We start from the raw sequence: 23,624 nt of genomic DNA on the forward strand, positions 1-23,624 counted from the left end.
TATTGGTCGAGAGTTGGCCCACCTTTCGAGTCATCCTCACGAGTTCATTGTAGAAGAAAAAATAGTGAATTTATTCGTAAGCGCGAGGAAGGTAAGTTAGCAGGATGACGTAGGTTACGCCACACAATGTTACACTCGTGGAATTGGCTACAGTGGCATACACGAGTGGAAGACTGGCCAATGGGAAGGGAATTCATACAACCCCACCTTCCATGCCATTCCTGTGGAAGAGTCGTGACGGTTGGTAGGTGCTTCTCTTTAAAGTGCGCCAGGAGGGACTTAACTAGATTACGTAGGTTGGCTATGTAGGCCATCCATGCAAGCCCGACAATGATACTATTGGAAGAAATCAGTCCCACAGCTAGATCAGCCTGACTTTGCCGCCAGGCGGAATAAAGTGGTGTCGTGGCAGACGTTTTAGAGATTCTGTGGACCGGCAGTTGTCTAGGTAAGTCTGGAACAAAGAGGTCGATGAGAACCTAACACGTAGTTTGGGAAACCGTCAGGAAGGCAACACTGAGATAGGGAGGATGATTGTGTTGGCATACGAAACCAATCGAAATGCAGGGGGCAGACCCCATGGGACATGTAGCTTGGGAGATTAACCCCGACAGGTTATAAAGAAGGCATGAAGGATTGCGTCGGGATGGAAGAGGCTAGGGGTTAAGCTCGACCCTTCCTCATTTCCTGAAGAATGTGACTAAGGGCTCAAAAAAATAATGAAGTGCACATAAAAGTTTCAGGCTTGGGAGCTCTGGCCTTGTGTCTGGCCTATGGTCATTTTGCGTAGAAACAAGACCAATGACACATAGTCATTAGTGAAATGAATGTAGCCCACATAGGGTTAGATAGGCTAAGCGCATATGTGAATCAAAGAGGAAATAAGGGGAAAAAATTATATACCCCATCCCTCGAGGTGAGAGAAGGGGTTGTGTATGTGACAAGAAGGGAGAAGAACCATGACAAGCCTCCTTCAAAGCCTTGATCACTTGTTGGATGGCAATCATTGATTATTTGAAAACTATTAATCTAGTGATTTTCCTCGCTATGGTTAATTCCAAGCCTTTCCACAAGGTGAGGTTCTCAGCTTAGTTGTTTGTTGTTGTACCTAGGCCCCATGCATATTGCGAAACAATTATTACTTCAAGGCTAAAAAAGGCCCCACTTGCTCTACCTCTTGTGACACCCCTCAATGTTATTAATTTTACAAAGAAATAGTTTTTTTTATGTCTTTATGTAAATTTAACACCAAATTCTATATCTTAAAAAAAAAAACAAAAAAAACAAAAACAAAAACAAAAACAAAAACAAAAACAAAAAATTTCCTCCTTCATTTAAAAAACATGATTAGATTATTACCTACAACATCAAGAACTTCATAAAATTTATAGAGAAGTTAATCCCTCCAAAACATTATATATGTTAAAATTTAATTTATAATTTATTATGTTTTAACTTAAAGCTATATAAAAGCTTTTCAACTTTTCTCTATTTATACTTATATGCCATTTTTTAAAAATTAAAATTGCATATATATTTTGGAAATTTAATTTTAAAAGCTCATTAAAAATAATTTCAACTCTTATATGCAATAAAACTTTTTAATTCAAATTGTGTATATATTTTTCAAATTTAATTTAAATAACTCATTAAAAACAATTGAACAAATTTTATATATAACAGATATTAAACAAATTATGAATGTCCAATTTAAGGAATTGAATATCATTTTTATTAAATTTTAATATTAATAACATATTCCCAAAACACTTGGTGATGAGGTTAGTTAATAATATAACAAATGTATCTCGATAATTATAATTGTTCCCATTTATTTATTAAAATTATTATAAACCAATTATATTATAATATTGAAGTGGATATAGTTATATAACAAAATAAAATGAATAATTGAAAAGTTATATATATTTAATAATTATTATAAATTTATAGAATGATAATAATTAATTTTATAAAGTTTTTCAGGTAGACATTTAGAGGTTATAGTAGTAAAAGTTAGAATTGAAATGAAATGTTAAAGATTAGAATGGACCCAACATAACATAAGGACAAAACTAACTTCAGAAATTATAGTGATAGAGATTAGAATCAAAATAAAGTGTTAAATGTTAAAATAGACTCATGTAATGTGAGGAAAAAACTAATTCTACATCTTATATAAAGAAGTAAAAGACTAGCACAATTACAAATACCTCTAAATACATGTACATGTATGTATGTATGTATATATGTATATATATATATATATATATATATATATATATATATATATATTATATTATAATATTATATATATATATATATATATATATATATATATATATATATATATATATATATATATATATATTGATTTAAAAATAAAACCATATATACTTATTTTTTAATACTTCGAAACAAAATTGTTACGTGTATGTTAGGTAACCAATGACGCCCTAACATATTATTTTGACGCTTTCAAAATAGTAAAAATAGTTGGGCTTGGATCTGCGCGACGACACACATCAAAAAGGAGGGATGGGAGGCCGAATTTTTATAAACAATTCACACTCCATTTTTTCTTGTGGAAATATAGGCAGAGTGTGAAACAATTATGCACAATTATTTGCTCTAAATATCTCTTAATTGCGAAGGAATAAAATATTACGTAGAAATTCCAAAGTTATTATAGATGGGATGAATGGAACATTCCGAATAAGAAACTGTTCTTTGATATCAATATATCAAAATATGATTTCAAATCTAATGCATTTCTGAATTGCCTGAAACCTTATGACAACTTGGTCCCTAAAGGCTATGGGTTGAGACAAGAGATCTATGGAACCTTATAACAGCTTGGGTCCTGAGGCTATATGGGTGGGATCAAATCTCTGGATCATTATAACAGCCACTCTAGAGCTATTGGTTGAGATAGCCACTCTACATCCCGCTAACAGCTTGGGAGGATACCATCGTAAAGCCAAAATAGAGACAGGCCTGATCACAGTTTTTGGTTACTGCCTTAATGGGTACAATGGATTTTGAACTCCCTAGTTGGGGGTGAATCATTGTACGTGCACTTAGGGTGAGGTTGGGCACCTCTAGGGGTGAGGTTGGGCACCTCTAAACTCCCTATGTAGGAAAGAAAGAAGTAAACAGTTCTTGGGATTGAGGCAGGAGGTCCTTTGGAGTTAAGTCAAGCTTGTGTGTGGTTCCAAAAGCAAGAATTGGCCCCTCAAACTATGGAATTTGGCTCGGTAGTGGCAGCTGCAAGTAACAGTGGTTGTAACTATCTAATTAGTGTTTGTAGCTATCTAATTAATTATAGATAGATGAATGGAACATTCTGAATAAGAAACAACACTTTAATATCAATATATCAAAATATGATTTCAAATCTAATGCATTTCTGAATTGTCTGAAGAAAAATTAGATAGGACAAAGTCACACCAAAGTTCTTTCAACAAAAGGATCATCAAATTCTCATAAAAATCTAATAAAGTCAGTTTTTCGTCAAAGTGATTTACATATTTTCCTTTGGTGGTGGGTTATCAGTAGGATAATCTTATTTCTCCTATATTTTAAACTTTGTGACTGGATTTTATATATTCAGCAGAACTGACAAGATTATATATTTTAAACTTTGTGACTGGTTTTTATATATTCAGCCGAACTTACCGATTATATATCTCCCATACACACGATTATGAATCCTTACAGTACTCTTCATAAAACATTATTATTTTGACATTTCTCAGCTGGTACTTCGGACATATATAAAACATAAACAAATCCTTAAAAGCCTTTTAAAAATCAAATCATCAGATCTCCATTAATAGTGGAAATGTATTACTTTCAGACATTGATCTGTACCTCGAAACCCAGAGACTGTTGCACTAGTACGTGGTTAGGAGATGGGATATCCTCGGGATCTCGTTCAGGCTGCACCCATCTTCCATACGAGTTGCAAACGAGTCCCTTTTTCTCCAATTGATACCAGTTTCTCGGCACCATTAAATCCGGCCTCACCATGTCGGATGCCTTGTTCACCAACGCCACGTCTCGTTTGACATCCCCTGATCGGAATGGGGCGCACCAGCTCTCGAAGTCATCCAACAAATGAAGATATCCCTCCAGGTTGTGATAGTCTGCAGGGTCGAGATTTTGTTTCAGAGAAGGTGAACGTCGATGATCCAACTTGACTTCCACTCCAACGTGAGCGTATGTCCACGGGAAATGGTCAAGCAACGGCTTCATCAGTCGCTCGAATTTTTCCATCCCTTCGTTCAAGACGATCTCGGGCATCTTGGGCACCATGTCCTGTTCGCTCACCACGCGTAGAATCTTAACCCCCATAGTCTCCAATCTGTCTTTGAAAGCCCAGTTGCCCACTCTCGGACCTCCGAAAGAGAAGACAGTCACAGGGACGGTCCTGTCGGGGTCGCCTTTGTGCAAATTGAGGCCCTTCGCTGCAACCTCGTAAGCGCTGAGCAGAGCGAGGGCACCCCCGAGGCTGTGGCCGGTGATGGTGATACTCACGTCTTCTCCTTTCTGCGTATACACATCCACCAGGGGACCGAGCTCCTTCATTTCCTGCTTGGACACGCTGAGCTTGTTGTATCTCGTGTTGTGGTCCTTTGAGGTATATATGCTCAGAAACCCTCGCTCCACCTTCACTGATGAATTCTCGTGCAGGCTGCCTACCTCTCCCAGGGTGTAAGGACCTCTAGTTGTGGGTGCGACGGGCGCCGGGCAAAGGCGTGCACGAGGGCGCGGGCGGGCGCGCGGGCGTGCGGACGGGCGCGCGGGCGCACATATGCGACGTTTGTGCGAGTCGAGAGCGACGATACCGTGAACGACGAACGACACTTTGGAAAATGCGTGGAGCAATGAACCTTTATACTACGACTTGGAGGAGGCTGCGTTGGGGCATGGCCGACTTGAGAATAAGTGGTTTAAGGGCGTATTGTGAGCATTTTGGGGGTCGGCCAAGGGGCTGCCACCCCACATGTAAAACTAAGTTAAGAAGCATATAAATGACATGCGTTGGAGTCATTTTGAGATAGCAACTTCGCACTTGGAAGTACGCACAAGGTAAAGAGGTAAAGAGTGCGCAGATTTAAGGGGTAATGCGCATACCTCATGCGCAGGTCTTAAAGGAGCACTTGGAAGGTCTCTTGAAACCGGTTGTGGATTGGGCAAGCTGTGCCCAGGTGTATTCTAAGGTGCGGTTCTTGGTGTAAGACTTGGCAAGGATTCTTGGTGGCTCGGGTGAGCACTGTCCTTTGTGCAAGAGATGCAGAAGATGTTGTAAAGGCAGGTTTGCCTCTCTTGGTATTATTCGGTTAAGTGTGAGACTTGGTTCGGCCAAGACACACTTGTATTGTAAACTGATATTCTTAATAAAATTGTTGAGCAGACTCACATTACGGGGAGTTGCCCCTCCCCTTTGTACTTGTTTCAATTGTTGTTGTTCTTGGTATAATTGCATGATGATAATGAATGAGTATGGGCTTCATTAAGTATAAAGGATAATTGCAAGTTTACTTGGTTGTGAAACACAAGCTAAGTAATGTTAATGTGAAAGTAGGCGTAGTCCACGAATGTTAGTATTGGTGAAAAGAAAGCATTCGGTGGTGCCGCACCTTGCTACAAACGGTTGGAAGACTACCGCAGGTGTAGGGGCGTGATAGTTACTATCAGAGCAAGGTTTTCTCGTGAAGGTTTGAATATGATACACAACTTGACAGTTGGTATCAGAGCTCAGTTGGAGCTGGTGAGCAAGGGTTTCTCGTGACGAAGTGCAGGTGCGGGTACACTTGGAAACTTGACAGTTGATGACAGTGGAAGCAGGTTTAGCAGAGGTGAAGCCTAGTGCTTGGACCAAGCTGAACGACAAGGCATGGCAAGTTTGGGAGAAGGTGAAGGGAAGCTCTTGCTTACCTTATACAGGTTAAAGAGGTTGAAGGAAGAGAAGCCCCGGATACGAAAAGAACTTGAAGTCTTGGAGAAAACTGTTGAAGAAGAGCTTCTTCAACTTGGTTGGACAATGGAGCAAGATGAAGTTGCAGATTGTGCTAACAAGGAAGAGGAAGTCGTGACAGTTGAAGATGTTGCAGACATGACAACAATGGAGGATGAACTTGAGGTTGATTATGTTGGACCAGTATCATATAGTTTGCAGACATGGATGAATGAGGAAGAGCCTCATGATGATGTAAGTACCGTTGATACTTGTGTTTCATTTGGGCATTTGGTGGATGGACCGTATGCAGGAAGAGGCAAAGTCAGTTTGCCTATGCTATGGAGGATCTTACCATGGATGACTATGATGGAACCTTGCATGGAGAAGCAAGGGTTTTCGATTGTTGCAGGACTTGTTGGGGCTGCTTGTGACCTTATGGTAGAAGGTGCGAAGGCCCTTGACAAGGGAGGAACATGATGATCGTTGTGGATGATTGGGTCATGCTTTAGCCACATGGCTAAGTGCCCGGCATGACTCATGGACAGGTTGAGGAGGGCACACACTTGTGATGTTTTGGGTGGACTCTCATGGCCGAGACCAAGAGATAGCCTTGGTGGTTACTTTGGTGGAGGAGCTATGATGGAGGGACTCATGACATGATGATATGGTTGGGTGACCGAGTTCACTAAACCAAAGATTACAGCTTGGATGAGGATGACCGATTGTTGTGGTAGGTCTACTTGGTTGGACTACATGGGCAACATAGTCATGGACATCAGGTTGGAAGCATGGAGCATGGCAATCTTATGCAGGGACATTGTGTGGGAGCACTTGTAGAGGTTTCATGGACATCCAATGAGGAGTGCCAAGGCAGGGATGTTGTGCGGATAGATTTGCTAGTGTGACATGGAGACTTATTACTTATGAGTTGATGGAGAGATTGTGCACTCTTGTACAACAAGGTCATGGACTTGGTTGGATTTGTGAGCAGATTATGGAGCTCATGATGACATGAGATTGTTGTGACTTTTAGGGACTTCATATATGGGGGACTTAGAGGATTTGATGCATTGAGGAGCTGAGGTCAAGATACTTTGATGCAGTGTGGGATGCATACTTTCAAAGTACATGTATGGGCATGGTTTGGAAGAGTGACTTGATGTGGAGGATTGATATGAGACACTTTGGAGTGATGGAGTTATGATGATGATGATGCCTTGAATTGGGCATGGGTTGAGCTGAGACTCAACTACTTTGACACATGGATAGATGAGACAAGTGCATACTTGTTTCTATGGCAGACTTGAGGGATGGCACATTGTAGATATGGTGAAGGGTTTCTTCATGGACCTAGATGTGGCACATCGAGAGTCGGTTTGAGGAGATGATCTCTCCACTTTGAAGAGGCACACACATAGATGATGATGTTGGGATAGATGTGGCTGATTTCATGTAGCACATTAACACCAAACATCATGGACAACATGTTGCAGATGAGATGGATGGAGTTCCATGGACCTGAGCATGGATTATGGAGATAGATTCTTGATGAGTCGAGGATGTGGTAGATGTTTTAGGAACAACTGATGGTGGCATGAGGATGTTCACTCTCATGGTTTGAGCGTGATAGTTGGACTGATCACCCGACTAGTTCGAGACATGAGGGCATGCAGTGGGCAGAGATGTGTTAGCATTATGTTGGAGTATCATGGCAGAAGTTCACATGGGGACACATGATGAAGACAACATGAGATGTTGCAATGGAGGTTGCAACGAAGAGGTCGGTAATCATGGATCGAGATGACATCTGATGGAGAGCATACCGTTGAGGTGCATACCTTGGTATGGTGAGCTTGGTGGCAGTTGGTCACTAAGTCGAGGCATGATGGAGATGAGGCTCTACATATGTTGCAAGGACGTTTGCTTTGTGTGGAGGAGTCAACATCATGGATGATGATGATCTTGGTGGATGGCTACTGGGATGGTATGTTGTTGAGGACGAAAACGATTTCAGGTGGAGGAGGATGTAAGGACCTCCGGTTACGGGTGCGACGGGCGCCGGACGAAGGCGTGCACTAGGGCGCGAGTGGGCGCGCGGGCGAGCGCGCGGGCATGCGGACTGGCGCGCGGGCACACATATGCGACGTTTGTGCGCGTCGAGAGCGACGATACCATGAATGACGAACGACACTTTAGAAAAATGCGTGGAGCAATGAACCTTTATACTACGACTTGGAGGAGGCTGCGTTGGGGCATGGCCGACTTGAGAATAAGTGGTTTAAGGGCGTATTGTGAGCATTTTGGGGGTCGGCCAAGGGGCTGCCACCCCACATGTAAAACTAAGTTAAGAAGCATATAAATGACATGCGTTGGAGTCATTTTGAGACAGCAACTTCGCACTTGGAAGTACCCACAAGGTAAAGAGGTAAAGAGTGCGCAGATTTAAGGGGTAATGCGCATACCTCATGCGCAAGTCTTAAAGGAGCACTTGGAAGGTCTCTTGAAACCGATTGTGGATTGGGCAAGGTGTGCCCAGTGTTAACACCCAGGTTGTTCCCTATGACTCCCAAGGGAATACGGCCGGGGTAACCACTAACCAATCTTTGGGTTGCAGTTCCTAGCCTAACTGCAACCAGAGAGGGCTCTCTCTTTATGATTTATCTTTGTTATATTTGTATTTTTAGGCTAGCTATTATGCTCAGGTTTTGTTTTGTGTTTTGGTTGAGGGATCTCTTTCAGGTCTTATGATGTAATAGTTTGATGGTGAGTTTCCATTGGGCAATGGAGTCTAGGTGCTGTGAGATGGTCTTATATGTTGAGTAGTGTTCTAACTGCAAGGCCTATTGTGTATTTAACAGACAAATTTAAACTTGAGTGATGATATGTGTCAACTAGCAGAAATCTGTTAAGAATTTTCTGTTATGTTGGTGAAATGAAAATGAACGCAGAGCACAGGAGCAAAGTATGAATTCCTGTGACAGTGGTCAATGTGAAAGATGTATTCTGAAAGTGCAGCAGCTTAAGAATCACACTTTATATAGATTACACCTGAAGAAAACATTTATAAACAGCACAGATTGAACTCTGGGTGCTCAGTGAGCAAATCCTGGGAGTTATTCTTTTTCTCTGTTGCTTAATATCGGAAATCAGATAGCGTATATGGATTTATAACAAAACAAACTGAACATGGAGAGAGTTACAGAGACTTATTGCATGGTAAGATACGCAGGGATCCAGCAATCATGAACAGGCACAGAACATCTTCAACACATCAAGCATCCCCGAAATTCCATTGCTTTCCTTTATTGACTTTCAGAAAATAATTACAGCATAAGAGACTGTTCAGGAGAAATTTCCAACAACCCTTGCTATATCATGTGAAGGGGTTTATATAGAAATATGTATACAAAATATCTCAGGTATTGAGTCATCTGAGAGAGAGAAAATATCTTCAGTAGTGTTCAGAAAGTAGGCAAGAAGTTATTACAATGTTAAATGCAGCGTAAATGCCATTTATATCTGTCAGAGGATTGTTTGACTTTAAGGAGTCACTGAGTCGGTTGCATTACTCTGCATTAATCCTGTAGGTACGCATTTACTTTTGCCTGCGTAATGAGTTCTTGGCTTTGCCAGCTGTGGTTCTCCTTTTCTGCTTTGTTGGCCGCTTCATGCGCTGAGTTGGCTCAGTTTTGAATTTATGATGCCCGCGGACTTTATTGACTGTTCTTTTCATCAAAATTGGTAGAAGAAACAGAATTTGATGACTGAGTCACTGTTTACAAAATTCTCTGGATAGCATCTGTCCACCATTCCTGTGTAGGGAGCTGATGCTTGAGGATGGCCTCCATTGTCTCTTCAGCTTCTGTGTATTTGAAAAAAGTTGGGGCTACATCAAACAAGTGATTAATTTCATTCATTATAAAAAGTAGATTTTCTATCTTACTATAGAAAATCTGTCCTGTAATAGGCCCTGTGTCTTCTGAAGTGCTGGCCTTCTCATTGACCTGTGCTGAGGCAAAAACATTTACTCTTTTAGCATACTGTTCATGGGTGAATAATTTCCCTCCGCTGTTCAGTAAGCTAGGGAGTCCTCTACTCTGCAACACTTGAAACTTCTCCATGAACTTATTTACCTCTGTCTGCATATCCTGGGTTCTCCTGTCCAATGTCTGCACTAGACTTCTAAGAGTAAGAACCCTCTTGATCATTTGGATAGTCTCAGTTCTATTTGCAATCCCCATGATGGCCAACTGAGAACTTGTCTTGTGATTGAGCACATTGATCATTCTTGTAGCAACTTCAGGCATGTTTCCCAATAAGGCCCTTGATGTTCGGATTTCTCTCTGTGCCTTTGGAATGAGCTCTAGTTGCTCATGGATTGTCTCGATGTATGGCCATTGGTTGTTGATGTATTTACCAATATTGGACCATATCATTGCTCTGATTTCTGCTATGATTTTATCTAGCTTGAGCTCATTCTCAAGCTCCTTGATCCTGTCTTTAAGAGCTTTGATTTCCTTGGCCTTTTCTCCCACCTCTCTCTTTGTCTTATCATGCCTTTCATTTACCTTGGCCAGCTTTTCCTTAGTTTCGTTCAGCTCTGTCATCTGGGCTTCCAAAATTTGTATTTCATTCTTTAACTTCTGCATATCTAGGCTCTGATCTGTGCTGATGGGTGCTGCTGAAGTAGATGTGGCTGTTTGTTCAGCCTACTGAGGTGGAGGCACCGTAGTAGGAACAGTCTCCTCAAGATTGATGACTTGAGGAGGAAGCTGAGATGTCTGCCCTTCTTGTGCTTGTTTTGATGATGCTTGTAGAGGTGCTTGTGTAGCTTCATATTGCCCCAATTTTTCTTGTGCCTTCACAAGCTCTTTGTAAATGGAAATTAGCAGGTCAGTAGAATCCTGCTCATACCTTTGCTTAGCTACCTCATCAGTCTGTGGGTGGATAGTGGCTGGGATTTTGATCTTCTTTCTCAGTGCAGCCATGTCAGCATCTCTAAGTTTCAGGATCTCTTGTATCCCTTTGATGTCATTGGGATTGTGCCCAATTTCTACAATGATTTCCTCCAGGGCTCTTATCCTGTTGTCTTTGGCCTGAGAAGAGGCCCTCTCCAGTTCTAGCTGGGAAGCTGTGGCATTCAGACTGCTGGTTAGTTTGTAATTATCCAAAGTCTTGTCGGCCAATGAAGCATACACCATTTCTCCAGTTTGTTTATGCAGCTCAATTTTGTCCATAGGGTGTATGTCTTTGGCAAGTACCTCTAGATTGGTCCTAAGGTAGTCAGCAGTGGATTGTGGCCGGAGTGCTGTAGGCATAAAGTGACTCATTGTCAATTTGCCTTCACTTACATCAAAAGCAGACATAAGTCTCTGCTGATTGGAAGGAGCCATGTTTAGCAGGTGATTGTACAATTGTACCTTGATAGGGTCACTCCTTCTCTTGATGTCTATGAACTGCTGCTTAATGCTTACTTGTCCCTCTTTCTGCTGGCTGGAGGAGCTGACCTCCCCTCCCATGGTCCTGTCTTGTTCCTGCTGGAAGGAACTTGCTGAAGTTTCTCTGCTGGGTGGGCCCATGCCCAATGCCTCTCTTATTGCTATATCCTCCTCTGGAAAATCATTGAGTCTCTGCCTTTTCTCTCCCTGGTCTATAGAGGATGTCAGGGGAGTCTCTCTGTCTCTTTTTCTAAAGACAAATGTATCCTCCTTTTGAGGGGTTTGGAGGACCGAGGCATCAAAGGTAGTGTCTTGTCTTGTAGGCCCCGTTCTTTCAGTGGTCTGAGGAGTCTCCACTGTTTTCTTTTGCTGGGCAGACTGCTCCTGCCCTTGTTCTTCTTGATGTTGTTGATCTTGCTGTTCTGATTCTTCTTGCTGCCCTTGCTGCAGCCCTTCTGCTTGCTGCTGTTGGTTTTGTTGTTGTTCCTGCTGTTCCTGCTCTTCCTGCTGCCCTTGCTGCTCCATCTCTTTGCCTTTTTCTGCGATGTTTTCACCAGTTCTTGTAGCTTGATGTTGGGCAGTTGAGGAGGAGGCTGCTGCTCCAGTTTGTGTGCTTGGCAGTGAGGGGACCTGTGAATAAAACTCAAGGTCAGCCATCTTCTTGAGGTTTCTTAGAGCTCTTTGATTAAGCTCTTCTTGGGTCACATCTTCTTCTAAAGTTCCTCTTTTCCACTTGCTTTGGTTGGCATATTTTTCTAAGTTAGGAAGGCTATAATGTCCATAAGCAGATAATTTGTATTTGAGCCTCCTCATTGTAATGAAGTTATTGGGGTCATAGGGTTTCCATATGAAGCTGTATTTGAGACCAAGGCACAGAAGTATTCTATCTGCCTCTCTCCACCCTTCATCCCTCTCATTGAGAAGTAAATGGCCAAGTTGATTTCTGATTTTTAACTGTGCCTTCTTACCTTTTCCTGAAAAGTGGAGCATATCCACATAACCAAACTGCCTGAAGTATTCCAAGGCAAGTAGCCTCATAGGCACAAATCTAGGTAGTTTAAATGGGGGCAACTCACACCCATATAGCCTGATAACGGTGTGGTGTTGGTAGAAATACCAATCCCCAATACTGTATGCTTTTGATAAATGCAGGAGTCTTTGCATTTCGTCTGTCAATCTGGGAGGAGGTGAACCCAACAGTAGAGTCAAGGCTGGATGGATGAAAAGATCAATAAATTCGCAGTAAGTGTATGGAGAACAGCTTACTATGTGAAAAACGGATGTCCAATACACTACTGATCTCAGATTGCCCTGTGCATCTACTCTCTTCTTTGGGAAGGAGAACTTATCATGCTGGAAGTATAGGAGCAGATGATATAGGTACGAGGTGTATCTAAATACCCTTTCTCTTGATAAATTCATCAATTGATCATGCATCTTATCTGATATGTATGTGGCATAATCATAGTGGATTGGCTTCTTTCCTGGGGAAAACATAAGCATCATTTGTAGAACAGTTTCATCCACATACTCCACTGAATCATATCCCAAGATGGGACTGATCATGTCAACAAGGTCTAAGCCCAACTGGTTGAGGTAGAGATAATGGATGGGAGGAATTTGCACAGTATCAGCTTTGATGAAAATCTGATTAAGCTTTGTGATTTGTGCCTCTGTTATCCTGGCTCCCTGTACTATTAAATCAGCTAATGACAGAGGGACCAACTTTTGATCTGTCTGGAACTGCAACATCTCCCTGATGGCTTCAGGGGTAATGAGGAACAGAATTGAGCCTGCAGAGTCTAGCACTGCCCTCTGGGATGCATCATAGTGTTCAGCAACTATGTGCACAAGCTCAGGGAATTGATTAACCTGAGGAAGCTTGAATATTGGGAGAAATGAATCCCAAATTCCCAGGATGTCTGTCCCCCTCTCATGTTTGATCTTTATTTCATTTAGGATTTGCAAATGAAACCTGCTTCTGCTCAACATCTCCTCTGATATCTTGTAGTCCAAGTCTGCTAATGCTCTGGTGTCCAATGTTCTGTTAGGGACATTCAAGGGAGCCACATTGAGGGCTATAGGAGCTACAGGGGGGTCCATGACTCCTGTTTTAGGATTTCTGCTTGCTCAAGGACCGTGTTACTATGCAGAGTAACACCACCAGAGTTCTCTTTGCACAGAATGAAAATGCCTGGAAAAAAGGTGAATGCAGGGTCTATAGTAGTTCAAATGCTGTTTGATAGCAACTAAGACCAAAGTTTAGCTTTCTCTGGTGTCTTTTAATGGTGAAATTTGGTTTCAAATGCGCATGCCGCGATTATACAGACAGGGCCTGGTTTTTCAATAAATTGTAGCTGGGAAAAGGCTCGGCTGGTGTTTTTCGAGGTGATAATTGGAAGTTTAAGGCTCTGCCGAGGAATTCAGTGGTGAATTTCTAAGTTTTGACTTTCTTTAAGCTTACAGAGTGTTTAACAGCGAATTGCAGGCGCACAGAGGACAAACGATGAAGAATACCTGGTAAAATAGTGAGCAGAGGTCGTGAATGCAGGTTGAACTCGTGCGCTGGAGGCCTCCTGGTCGATTTAGCAGGTTGGCAGCAAATTTGGACGCGAGCGCATGAGGCCGAAATAACGATGAATGAGTGAAAAAAGAACGTAAAACGCGATTTTGGCCATAATATAGATTTTTTAATACTTTGGCGCCTTTTTATGATGACGTCAGCATGACGTCATTGGTGGGGTCAAGGTCGGATGACGTCATGCTGACGTCATCGGGTGACGTGGCGGGGTCTGGCTGGTCCACAGGGGCAGTGACATGGCAGGACAGGTGGACCAATGGCAGGGCAAGGGACTGACGGGACAGCGTACCTGGGTGACGGGGCGCTGACATGTTGCTGACGTGGTGATGACGTGAGCAGGCGGGATGGGGAAACCGGAAACCGACAGTGGTTTCGTATCGCACCGCCTCTTGTACGGGGGCGGTATATGGCAATTGTACCTCCGACGCATTATGATGAGGGCGCGTGGCAGCGGAGTGACGTCCTCAAAATACGGACGTCGGGAGATAAGCCTCGTACAGCGGATGAGGTCCGACGTCAGGGTGACCGTTGGATCTGCAGCGGATAATCGGACGGTGGTCGGATGACTGAGATGACAGGGGGATAGTACGCCTAACTGTCAGGCGTCGGACAGGCTCCGACGCGATCAGGGCCGTCAGATCTGGAGGGCCTGATCTAACGGTCGTCGGGGAGGTGACATGGGCGGCACATACGGAAGCGGGCGGGGGCATAAAAATTGGTGTTTTGCACGCATTTCTAATGTATTTTGAAAAAGGAATTATATGCGCTTAACCTTGGATTATATAGCGGAAAGTGGGTTTTTGATGCTTTTTGCCCTTTGAAGCGGGTAAGGGTGGGGATTGAGGGCCTTTTATGGGTTTTTTATGTGCAAAGGGGTGAAAATGGGGGAATTAGCTCATGAAGGGGAAGGGGTAGTTGGCATAGGTTCATCAACATGACCTGGTGTCATTTGATCCCTGACTCGAGACTTTATTGGCTATAATGCCAAGGGGGTGGGTATTTATAAGATTTTGGGATTTATACACCTTGGTGTTAGTAATATTAGGGAAAAAGGGGATATAAGGGATTTATATAGTAGGGTTAGTGTTAGCATGGATGAGAGGGTAGGTGGAGGGGAAACCATCGAGTTTATGTGAAACAAACTTGGTTTTAAGAGTAGATCAAAATGAAAAGATCTTTAGACAAGAAATGTGGCTTTTTAAAGATTAAGAACCACCATGAAACCTTAGTCTTTTCCAAGAATCTAAGCTGATGGGGAATGTTAGAAATGAAATTGGAGGGGAGTGAGGGAAATTAGTCATGCTTCCTGCTGTGATCTTTTGCCTTGCTGCCCACCATCACCATTCTTGCAATGATAGGGATAACCTTTCTGCAACCCCAACTACCTACCCAGCTACTTACCTAGCATTTTTACTTCTTCTTGGAGGGTGCACTTGGACTTGCAGACCCTTACTTGCCTTTTCTTTTCTTTGGCTTTTTCTTTTGCTTTCTCTATCTACTTCGACCCTTATCTCTTCCAAGGTCCCAGATTAGGCTGTTGGGAGCCTTTTCTTCTCTACCTAAACTAGTTGTCTGCCAAGATTCAGCTGTTTGGACAGACTTCTTTCTCTAGTCTATAGCATAAAATTGAACACATGGCATGATCCAGATTAAACTGTTGGATCATCCATCAAAATTGAAATAAGGTCATCAACATTGAAAACACTTTACACACCCTCTTGTTCTCTAGGAAATATGGGATCTTTGTGAACTCAAAGCAGAGCATATTTGGATTTTCTCTTGCCAATCATGAAATATGAAACCTATTGGTATAGGTATCCAACAGTGGCTCCACATGGGGATGGTTTTTCTTTTGAAAGACCAAGAACAGCAGGTCAGATTGCCTTACTCTTTAGCTGCCCATGCCAATCTTTGAAATTTGCTGCATTAATGTGTCAAAATTGTGTGTTTCTTCCTTGGAAGACCTCTGATTCTATTTGCCTTTTGCTGTTTGGTGAATCACTTAGGAAACTGCATTTTTACAATCTAAAATAGAAATAATATGTACATCTGCATATATACAAGGGAACCTGATGTTGCAATCATGGGAAATAGTCAAAATAATGCTTCAGCATCCTGCCATTGACAGGACCTTCATCCAAGTCAGTTTCAGTCAGACCTTTAAGGAAGTAAGTGTTGTTACCTTGTACTGCTTGGACAGCAAATGGTCCTCTCCATAAAGAATCAAATTTTCCATGTTTTCCTTTCTCTTCTCTTCTTGCATCCCATCTTAAAACTTTGTCTCCCACATTGAAATCTTCTGCTTTGGTTCTTCTATCAAAGGCTTTTTTTAATTTTTCTTGTAATATTTGCACTCTGCTGAAAACTTGTTCTCTAGTTTGCTGTAAACAGATTATCTGATTGATCCTCCTTTGCATATCATTTGGCTCTGCTTGACTCTCTTGCAGAAGCTTCATAACCGGCACTCCTAGTGATGAGGGAAATTTGGCTTCTAATCCATAGACTAACTCATATGGGCTGGTCCCAATTGATCTTTTTGTTGTTAGTCTATCTGCCCATAAAGCATTTACTAGTTTCTTATGCCAGTTCTTTTTGTTCTCTTCCAGCACTTTCTTTATGATATTTATTAAACTTTTGTTTGATGATTCAGCAAGGCCATTTCCTTGGGGATAGTAAGCAGTAGAATGGCCCAAAGTAATGTGAAATTTATGGCAGAAGTTCACCATTTTCTTGGATCTGAAGGCAGCAGCATTGTCTGTTATTATCTTGTCCGGACAGCCAAATCTAGCCAGTATATTGTTTTCCAAAAACTGAATAATTACTGAATCATTTGCTTGTCTGCATGGGGCAGCTTCAATCCACTTGGTGAAGTAGTCTGTTGCTGTTAAAATCCATCTGTGTTGCCCTGAAGATGAGGGATGAATTTCCCCAATGAAATCCAAGCCCCATTGTTGGAAAGGTCTCTCTGTTGCAATGGGCTTCAAAGGAAGTGGCAGCAACTGTCTTTTGCCTTCAAACAGTTGGCATTTGTGGCATGAGGCTGTGAATTTCTTAACATCAGAGAACATGGTGGGCCAGTAATAACCAGCTCTCAATATCTTGTCCACAGTGGACTTCCAGTACAAATGTCCACCACAGTCTCCAGCATGGAAATCTTGCATGATATTGTTAGTTTCATTCTCCATTAGACAGTGCAGCAATATACCCTCATGGTTTTTCCAAAGTAAATTTCCGTCCATCACACAAAATCTAGATGTTTTCATTTTTAGGAACCTACACTTAGTTCTGGACAGTCCTGGGGGAGCACACAGGTTTTGTAACACATAACAGATATCAGAGTACCAAGGAGATTGTTCAAAGGCTACATTGATCTTTGGAGTCGCCAGCTCTGTTTCACTGTCCAGTTGATTGATATCTAAGGCTTGGAAATTTGCTTCTGTCATTAATTTGGCCAAACCTTGCCCTTTTATCAGCTTTGTAGGTTTAATTTCAATGTCAAATTCTAGTATATTGGCAATCCATTTTCCTCTCCTGCCCTCTAAGTTTTCTTGGGTGAGAATGTCTTTGACAATAGGACTTGGTACATAAGCCACAACATGGGAGTAAAGGATGTAAATCCTAAAGTCCTTAATAGCTTTGATCAAAGCATAGGCTTGTTTCTCCATAATTTGGTACTTTAGAGGGGCATCTCTAAGAGCTCTGCTGAAGAAGGCAATAGGCTTCTCATTACCTTGGTCATCTTTCTGTAATAAAACAGCAGCAATAGTATGTTGGGAGGCAAAGGAGAAAATGATAAAGTCTCTGTCAAACTGAGGATTGGTTAACACTGGGGTTTGAGTTAATGCCAATTTTATACTTTCAAAGGCTTGTTTTGCTTCAACAGTCCATTTGACCTTTGAATCTTTCTTTAGCATATTGTTTAATAATCTGATTAGTTCTGCTAAATTCGGGATAAACCTTCTTAAAAAGTTAATTTTCCCTAAGAATCCCTGCAACTCCTTGACATTCCTTGGGTGAGGCATTTGTAGGATAGCTTGTATCCTATCTGGATCAATTCTTATGCCATCTTTTGAAATAATGTGCCCTAAGAGTTTCCCTTCTTCCAAGCCAAATAATGACTTCTTGGGATTTAAGGAAATGCCATATTTTCTGCATGTTAGGAAAATCTGTCTCAAATGTTTCAGGTGTTCTTGGTCAGATTTTGAAAAGGGTGTAAGATCATCTAAGTAAATGACCAGGAAGTCATGAATCTCTTTTGCAAAAGCAATATCCATTGCTCTTTGAAAAGTTGCCCCTGCGTTTTTCAATCCAAAGGGCATTTTTACATACTTGAAAGTTCCCCATGGGGTTGTAAATGCAGTTTTGTCTTGATCATCAGGGTGTACTAGGATTTGATTGAAGCCTGAGAATCCATCAAGCAATGATATCCTTGAAGCCCCCACCACTCTTTGGAGAATGTGATCCATTTTGGGTAAAGGATAGTTATCTTTGAGTGATACTTGATTCAAATTCCTTAAGTCTACACAAAGTCTAATCTCACCAGTTTTCTTTCTTGTAGGGACCAAATTTGAAATCCACTCAGAGAACCTGATTGGTGCTATGATACCAGCTTTGAACATTTTATGTAATTCTTTTTCAATGGAAGGAAGGAGCACAGGATTGATCCTTCTCAATTTCTGTTTGAATGGTTTTTGATTAGGCTTGAGGGGAATGGTATGCTGGATGACAGAGGTGTCATAGGACTTTAGATCCTCATAACCCCATGCAAAAACATCTTGAAACTCTTTAAAGAGGTCGATGTATTTGGGTTTTTGATCAGGGGGCAAAGAAGCAGATAGCTTTATTATTTTAGGCTTGTCAATAGTACCAATGTTGCATTCTTCAACTGCTGCATCTAATGGCTGCATCTTTGGTTTCCTGGGGACATCATTTGAATCAAAAATGTCCTCTAGTGGGGTAAGGCCTACTGGAAGGAAGTTGTCTTTGAGTTGTATGATTTCAGCTTCAGCGTTGCTCACCTCTTCACAGTCAATTTGGTGAATTTGCTGAATGTTTTCATTGTTGAAAATGGTTGGACTCAGTAATTGTTTTGCTGTTCTAGGTGACATTGGGTGAGCAGACTGTTGAAACTGTATTTGTGATGGACTTGCTCCATCAAGTATTTGTGATTGACTTGCTGATTCAGTGTCAATATATAATCCTGCAAACTCTTGTTGTGAGGTTAGAAAATTGTTTATTTGCATATCATTCTCAAATACTTGCCATTCTTTGACATTGTTTGGAATAGAGGGTCTGTATCTGACCTCGGCTGTGAAACAGTTATTGGGTTCTAATGGGAATTTGAAGGTGCTGGCAAATGTTGCCAAGCTGTGTGCATGGAGATTGTGGCCCCTTGAAATTTTTGTGATAACAAACTCAGAGAAGGTCTCCAATATTTCAATTACAGCAGACCTGTAGGACCTCAATCTTTTGTCATTGGTGACAAAACTTCCTTTTACTTGTTGAATTACTAGATCAGAGTCTCCCATGATGGAGAGCCTAGGAGCTTGTAATGACCTTGCTAGTTTGAGACCTAGTAACAGAGCTTCATATTCTGCCATGTTATTAGTGCATCTAAAATTTAATCTATAAGCCCTGCCTTCTGCATAGCCTTTCTCTTTGTTATGTATCCAAATTCCAGCTCCTGCCCCAACTTGTTAACTGAGCCATCAAATTCTAGGACCCACAGGATATCCTGCTGGACAGGAGATTTAAAATTCTGTTCATGGGATGGCAATGTGAGCATGAGTTGGGGTTTCTTCTCCCATTTGTTTTCTAGGACAATTTCATCACTTGTTTGACAATCTTTGACAACTAGAGGAGGGATAATGTGTATTGTTGGGCTGATTGATGTTTGGCAGGTGCTACTTGTTTGATCAATGTTTTGTTCTTGTATGAGTGTTTCGGTGCTAATGTCATTGTTTGAGAGGCTTGTGCTGTCATTGAAGAGGATGAAGGAGTCTATGTCCGAATGGACAGCATATATTGGAAAATTTTGAGGCTTTTCTTCACTGCTGACCATATACTTCATGAGTGTTTCCCTGTAAAGTCTTTTTGGTTGCCCAAAGACAGAGATAGTGGCATATGACATATCTAATTGCAGGGAGCCTTGGAGCTTGGCTCCCCATGATCTTGATAACAGCATCCCATATTTAGGTGGGATATCAGCGACTACAACATCCATTAGAATGGTTTTGTTGGGATATTGAACCAGAGACACACATAAATCTTTTATTAGGCCCAAACATTTGACTTGGCTAGAATCAAAGGAAAACAGGTCTTTGTATGGTCTTGTTATATCCAAATTTAATCTTTCCATGACTGCTTTTGGCATCAGGTTGTGAGAGGCGCCTGAGTCGAACATTGCATTATGCAGTATTTTATCATGAATATGCAAGCTGACATAAAAAGGTAAAACCCCTGTGACTATTGTTTTTCCATCTACCTCTGGGCCAAACAGTAATTCTGGAGTGTCATCTAGCACATTTACATCATCTTTGCTATTAGTGAGTTGAAGGGATTTCTTGATCTGTTGCTTATAGATGTCATGCTTGGCTAGCTCTGAGAGGGGAATTGCTATTTTTAGCTTGCCAATCTCTGTGGCTAGGTCAAAAGGTTTGTCAACTTGGGTTTTGGAGTCACGGATAGCAGTCTTTTCTTTGTTCATTAAATCTTCTTGTTGGATTTCATCTTGACTTTGAGACCTGCCCCTTTTACTCATGTCTTGAGGGGTAAAATTTGGATCAGGGTGAGAGGACGAAGTTGCCATGGGCTGTTGTAGTGGGGACAGTAGTTCAGTAACTTCTTCAACTACAATTTCTTCTGCAGGCAAGTTTATTTTGTCATTAGGTTCTGTGATCATGGTTTCTTTAGACCTCTGTTTATCCTTTATCTTGTCTGGCTGATTTACATTCACAGTCCGACTCCTTAGTTTGTACTGTTTATGGACTTCATAGACAGCAGTATCATATCCTTGTTTGAAGTCAAAAGATTCTCCTGACTTGGTTTGGAATGTTTTGATTTCATCCTCCTCATGGTCCTCTTGTGTTAAGAAAACATGGCTTTTACCATCCAGACCCATTAAGTTAATCTCCGGATCTTCGTTAAGTTCATTAGATGTGGAAGTTTCTGCGTAATTTTCTTGAAAAGGGGGTCTAATGTCTTGGTCAGCACTTGTCTTTCCTATGTTTGGGTTCTGAGTTCTCCTAAAATTCGGATTTCTAGGAGGGTTGCTTTGTGATGCTTCCCATGATGATTTTCTTTCAACTGATTCCACTCTTTCACCCAATCTCTTCATGCTATTTAGTATTGCATCCAGCTTTTGATCAAAGCCCGAAGTTTCTTCTTTGAAGGCAGTCCTTTTCTCCAATTTTGCCCTGTTTCTTTTGGCAATTAGGTTAGCTTCCACTGTGACAGCAACCCTTTGAGCTTCTTGAAGGGTTGGAGGATTTCTTTCCTTCAACTGATAGGCCATATCAGGGTCAAAACCATCAGGGAATTTATACAGGGCTAAATCAGGAGGAGGCCTTAAGTTCTGTGGAATAGCATTATATACATTGTTAAACCTAGCACAATATTCCAAAACTGTCTCCTGAGGGCCTCTCTTAATAGTGTCATATTCACCAAGTACGTGGAGAGGATCTTTCTTCTTTTCCCATCTCTCAGTAAAAGCTTCGTAAAGCTGATCAGGTGTTGTAATGGAGTTTGCATTGAGGGATCTGAACCAAGTTCTAACATCCCCAGTTAAACTTTGAACAAAAATTCTCATTCTGACAGTGTCATCATCTATTTCATAGGTCTCAAAGTGGTCTTGCATCTTCTTGGCATGCTGGATAGCTGTTAGAGAGCCATTTGAGTCAAAATATGAGATTTTACTTTGATAATCTTGAGGTAAGGCCACAGCATTAGCTGGTATCTGCAGAGGTGCATACCTGTTGGCCATGTTTATGGGATTTATAGGGTTGACAGGAACAAATGGGACAGCAGGGATTACTGGTGTAACAGGGTTAATGGGATGGGTAACAAATGGGGGAGTGGTTAAAAGGGTATGTGTGGTGGGTGAAGATGTGAGAGGAGGACTTTGAGGTGTTGATGATGAACTAGGGGAACTAGGGGTGGACCGGAAAAGAACTTTGCAGGGAGTGGGAATGAGGATAGGTTGATCTGAACTTATATCTGAATCAGCAGGCTTCTCCTGCTTTTGCTGTCTCCTAATGTTCTTTGGAATGATATTCGGATTATCAACAATGATGGGTTGATTAGGGTCAGGGTTTGCCCTAGTGTGCCTTGGGTTTCTTTTGGGAGCCAGCTTCTAATTGTTCTTTTAGAGCTTATATAGGAGGTTTTATGTGTGCAAGGACTGGATGAGAATTTTGGAATAACTATATATGTTTCAAAGCTAGGATGAAGATTCCCTAACTAGCTCTTCCCTAAAGCTGTCCCTGTATTACAGAAACAGTTCTGAGGCCTCTTGGCTGGTTTCAGGCTTACTGGTAGCTTTGGAAGATAGATAGTAATTGAAAAATTTTAAGATCCCCAGTGGAGTCGCCAATTATGTTAACACCCAGGTTGTTCCCTATGACTCCCAAGGGAATACGGCCGGGGTAACCACTAACCAATCTTTGGGTTACAGTTCCTAGCCTAACTGCAACCAGAGAGGGCTCTCTCTTTATGATTTATCTTTGTTATAATTGTGTTTTTAGGCTAGCTATTATGCTCAGGTTTTGTTTTGTGTTTTGGTTGAAGGATCTCTTTCAGGTCTTATGATGTAATACTTTGATGGTGAGTTTCCATTGGGCAATGGAGTCTAGATGCTGTGAGATGATCTTATATGTTGAGTAGTGTTCTAACTGCAAGGCCTATTGTGTATTTAACAGACAAATTTAAACTTGAGTGATGATATGTGTCAACTAGCAGAAATCTGTTAAGAATTTTCTGTTATGTTGGTGAAATGAAAATGAACGCAGAGCACAGGAGCAAAGTATGAATTCCTGTGACAGTGGTCAATGTGAAAGATGTATTCTGAAAGTGCAGCAGCTTAAGAATCACACTTTATATAGATTACACCTGAAGAAAACATTTATAAACAACACAGACTGAACTCAGGGTGCTCAGTGAGCAAATCCTGGGAGTTATTCTTTTTCTCTGTTGCTTAATATCGGAAATCAGATAGCGTATATGGATTTATAACAAAACAAACTGAACATGGAGAGAGTTACAGAGACTTATTGCATGGTAAGATACGCAGGGATCCAGCAATCATGAACAGGCACAGAACATCTTCAACACATCAAGCATCCACGAAATTCCATTGCTTTCCTTTATTGACTTTCAGAAAACAATTACAGCATAAGAGACTGTTCAGGAGAAATTTCCAACAACCCTTGCTATATCATGCGAAGGGGTTTATATAGAAATATGTATACAAAATATCTCAGGTATTGAGTCATCTGAGAGAGAGAAAATATCTTCAGTAGTGTTCAGAAAGTAGGCAAGAAGTTATTACAATGTTAAATGCAGCGTAAATGCCATTTATATCTGTCAGAGGATTGTTTGACTTTAAGGAGTCACTGAGTCGGTTGCATTACTCTGCATTAATCCT

The 23,624-nt window shown here is 41.4% G+C and overlaps 1 pseudogene; it reads right to left on the reverse strand.

Moving 5' to 3' along the window:
* Positions 1–3,855: 3,855 nt before the first annotated feature.
* LOC149248609 (phospholipase A1-Igamma1, chloroplastic-like) overlaps positions 3,856–23,624 on the reverse strand; it is a 41,460-nt pseudogene continuing 21,691 nt past the window's right edge.

The sequence above is a fragment of the Pinus tabuliformis genome, chromosome 7 (genome assembly GCF_031772625.1).
Source record: "Pinus tabuliformis cultivar Carrire ecotype Pingquan chromosome 7, CPIR1, whole genome shotgun sequence".
NCBI lineage: Eukaryota > Viridiplantae > Streptophyta > Pinopsida > Pinales > Pinaceae > Pinus > Pinus tabuliformis.